This window comes from Pristiophorus japonicus, unplaced genomic scaffold (assembly GCF_044704955.1).
Source record: "Pristiophorus japonicus isolate sPriJap1 unplaced genomic scaffold, sPriJap1.hap1 HAP1_SCAFFOLD_62, whole genome shotgun sequence".
NCBI lineage: Eukaryota > Metazoa > Chordata > Chondrichthyes > Pristiophoridae > Pristiophorus > Pristiophorus japonicus.
Window position 1 is genome coordinate 3,684,738 of NW_027254531.1, and position 5,388 is coordinate 3,690,125.

Sequence of the window (5,388 nt, forward strand, 5' to 3'; positions counted from 1 at the left end):
TCCCCACATCCCCATATCCCCATATCCCCATATACCCATGTCCCTATATACCCAAATCCCCATGTCCCCATGTCCCCATATCCCCATATCACCATTTTCCCATATCCCCATGTCCCCATGTCCCCATATCCCCATATCCCCATGTCCCCATGTCCCCATATCCCCATATCCCCATTTCCTCATATCCCCATATCCCCATGTCCCCATGTCCCCATATCCCCATATCCCCATAGCCCCATGTCCCCATATCACCATATTCCCATATCCCAATGTCCCCATATCCCCATATCCCCATATCCCCATGTCCCCATATCACCATATCCCCATATCCCCATATCCCCATGTCCCCATATCCCCATATCCCCATGTCCCCATGTCCCCATATCCCCATATCCCCATATCCCCATATAACCAAATCCCCATGTCCCTATGTCCCCATGTCCCCATGTCCCCAAATCCTCATATCCCCATATCCCCATATACCCATATACCCATGTCCCTATATACCCAAATCCCCATGTCCCCATGTCCCCATATCCCCATATCACCATATTCCCATATCCCCATGTCCCCATATACCCATATCCCCATATCCCCATATCCCCATGTCCCCCATATCCCCATATCCCCATATCCCCATGTCTTCATATTCCCATATCCCCATATCCCCATAACCCCATATCCCCATATCCCCATGTCCCCATATCCCCATATCCTCATATCCCCATGTCCCCATGTCGCCATGTCCCCATGTCCCCATATCCCCATGTCCCCATGTCCCCATATCCCCATATCCCCATATCCCCATATAACCAAATCCCCATGTCCCTATGTCCCCATGTCCCCATGTCCCCAAATCCCCATATCCCCATATCCCCATATCCCCATATATCCATGTCCCTATATACCCAAATCCCCATGTCCCCATGTCCCCATATCCCGATATCACCATATTCCCATATCCCCATGTCCCCATATACCCATATCCCCATATCCCCATATCCCCATGTCCCCATATCCCCATATCACCATATCCCCATGTCCCCATATCCCCATGTCCCCATATCCCCATGTCCCCCATATCTCCATATCCCCATATCCCCATATCCCCATGTCTTCATATCCCCATATCCCCATATCCCCATAACCCCATATCCCCACATCCCCATGTCCCCATATCCCCATCTCCCCATATCCCCATATCGCCATGTCCCCATATCCCCATATCCCCATATCCCCATGTCCCCATATCCCCATATCCCCATGTCCCCATGTCCGCATATCCCCATATCCCCATATCATCATATCCCCATATCCCCATGTCATCATGTCCCCATATCCCCATATCCCCATGTCCCCATGTCCCCATATCCACATATCCCCATATCACCATATTCCCATATCCCCATGTCCCCATATCTCCATGTCCCCATATCCCCATATCCCCATGTCCTCATGTCCCTATATCCGCATATCCCCATATCCCCATGTCCCCATATCCCCATATACCCATATCCCCATATCCCCATATCCCCATGTTCGCATATCCCCATATCCACATATCCCCATATCCCCATATCGCCATATCCCCTTGTCCCCATATCCACATATCCCCATATCCCCGTATCGCCATATCCCCTTGTCCCCGTATCCCCATATCCCCATATCCCCATATCCCCATGTGCCCATATCCCCATATCCCCATATTCCCCATATCCCCATATCCCCATATCCCCCATATCCCCATTCCCCATATCCCCATATCCCCATATCCCCATATCCCCATGTCCCCATATCCCCATATCCCCATATCGCCATGTCCCCATAGCCCCATATAACCAAATCCCCATATCCCTTTGTCCCCATGTCCCCATGTCCCCATATCCCCATATCCCCATATCCCCATATCCCCATATACCCATGTCCCTATATACCCAAATCCCCATGTCCCCATGTCCCCATATCCCCATATCACCATATTCCCATATCCCCATGTCCCCATATACCCATATCCCCATATCCCCATATCCCCATGTCCCCATATCCCCAAATTCCCATATCCCCATATCCCCATTTCCCCATATCCCCATGTCCCCATATCCCCATGTCCCCCATATCTCCATATCCCCATATTCCCATGTCTTCATATCCCCATATCCCCATATCCCCATAACCCCATATCCCCATATCCCCATGTCCCCATATCCCCATATCCCCATGTCCCCATATCCCCATGTCCCCATATCCCCATATCCCCATATCCCCATGTCCCTATATCCGCATATCCCCATATCCCCATGTCCCCATATCCCCATGTCCCCATGTCCCCATATCCCCATATCCCCATATCCCCTTGTTCCCATGTCCCCATATCCCCATGTCCCTATATCCCCATATCCCCATGTCCCCAAATCCCCATATCCGCATATGCCCATATCCCCATGTCCCCATATACCCAAGTCCCCATGTCCCCATGTCCCCATATCCCCATGTCCCCATATTCCCATGTCCCCATATCCCCATATCGCCATATACTCATATCCCCATATCCCCATATCCACATGTCCGCATATACCCATATCCACATATCCCCATATACCCATATCCCCATATCCCCAAGTCCCCGTATCCCCATATCCCCATATCCCCATATCCCCATGTCCCCATATCCCCATATCCCCATATTCCCATATCCCCATATCCCCATATCCCCCATATCCCCATATCCCCATATCCCCATATCCCCATGTCCCCATATCCCAATATCCCCATATCGCCATGTCCCCATATCCCCATATAACCAAATCCCCATGTCCCGATGTCCCCATGTCCCCATGTCCCCGTATCCCCATATCCCCATATCCCCATATACCCATATACCCATGTCCCTATATACTCAAATCCCCATGTCCCCATGTCCCCATGTCCCCATATCACCATATTCCCATATCCCCATGTCCCCATATACCCATATCCCCATATCCCCATATCCCCATGTCCCCATATCCCCATATCCCCATATCCCCAGATCCCCATGTCCCCATATCTCCATGTCCCCATATCCCCATATCCCCAGAACCCCATATCCCCATATCCCCATGTCCCCATATCCCCATATCCCCTTATGCCCATATCCACATGTCCCCATATCCCCATATCCCCATATCCCCATGTCCCCATATCCCCATATCCCCATGTCCCCATGTCCCTATATACCCAAATCCCCATGTCCCCATGTCCCCATATCCGCATATCACCATATTCCGATATCCCCATGTCCCCATATACCCATATCCCCATATCCCCATATCCCCATGTCCCCATATCCCCAAATCCCCATATCCCCATATCCCCATTTCCCCATATCCCCATGTCCCCATATCCCCATGTCCCCCATATCCCCATATCCCCATATCCCCATGTCTTCATATCCCCATATCCCCATATCCCCATAACCCCATATCCCCATATCCCCATGTCCCCATATCCCCATATCCCCATGTACCCATATCCCCATGTCCCCATATCCCCATATCCCCATATCCCCATGTCCCTATATCCGCATATCCCCATATCCCCATGTCCCCATATCCCCATGTCCCCATGTCCCCATATCCCCATATCCCCATATCCCCTTGTTCCCATGTCCCCATATCCCCATGTCCCTATATCCCCATATCCCCATGTCCCCAAATCCCCATATCCGCATATGCCCATATCCCCATGTCCCAATATACACAAGTCCCCATGTCCCCATGTCCCCATATCCCCATGTCCCCATATTCCCATGTCCCCATATCCCCATATCGCCATATACCCATATCCCCATATCCCCATATCCACATGTCCGCATATCCCCATATCCACATATCCCCATATACCCATATCCCCATATCCCCAAGTCCCCGTATCCCCATATCCCCATATCCCCATATCCCCATGTCCCCATATCCCCATATCCCCATATTCAAATATCCCCATATCCCCATATCCCCCATATCCCCATATCCCCATATCCCCATATCCCCATATCCCCATGTCCCCATATCCCAATATCCCCATATCGCCATGTCCCCATATCCCCATATAACCAAATCCCCATGTCCCTATGTCCCCATGTCCCCATATCCCCATATCCCCATATCCCCATATCCCCATATACCCATGTCCCTATATACCCAAATCCCCATGTCCCCATGTCCCCATGTCCCCATATCACCATATTCCCATATCCCCATGTCCCCATATACCCATATCCCCATATCCCCATATCCCCATGTCCCCATATCCCCATATCCCCATATCCCCAGATCCCCATGTCCCCATATCTCCATGTCCCCATATCCCCATATCCCCAGAACCCCATATCCCCATATCCCCATGTCCCCATATCCCCATATCCCCATATGCCCATATCCACATGTCCCCATATCCCCATATCCCCATATCCCCATGTTCCCATATCCCCATATCCCCATGTCCCCATGTCCGCATAAAGCCATATCCCCATATCATCATATCCCCATATTCCCATATCCCCATATCCCCATATCCCCATGTCCCCATATCCACATATCCCCATATCACCATATTCCCAGATCCCCATGTCCCCATATCTCCATGTCCCGATATCCCCATATCCCCATGTCCCCATGTCCCTATATCCGCATATCCCCATATCCCCATGTCTCCATATCCCCATATCGCCATGTCCCCATAGCCCCATATAACCAAATCCCCATGTCCCTATGTCCCCATGTCCCCATATCCCCATATCCCCATATCCCCATATACCCATGTCCCTATATACCCAAATCCCCATGTCCCCATGTCCCCATATCCCCATATCACCATATTCCCATACCCCCATGTCCACATATACCCATATCCCCATGTCCCCATATCCCCATGTCCCCCATATCCCCATATCCCCATATCCCCATGTATTCATTACCCATATCCCCATATCCCCATAACCACATATCCCCATATCCCCATGTCCCCATATCCCCATATCCTCATATCCCCATGTCCCCATGTCGCCATGTCCCCATGTCCCCATATCCCCATGTCCCCATGTCCCCATATCCCCATATCCCCATATCCCCATATAACCAAATCCCCATGTCCCTATGTCCCCATGTCCCCATGTCCCCAAATCCCCATATCCCCATATCCCCATATCCCCATATACCCATGTCCCTATATACCCAAATCCCCATGTCCCCATGTCCCCATATCCCCATATCACCATATTCCCATATCCCCATGTCCCCATATACCCATATCCCCATATCCCCATAACCCCATATCCCCATATCCCCATGTCCCCATATCCCCATATCCCCATATCCCCATATCGCCATGTCCCCATATCCCCATATCCCC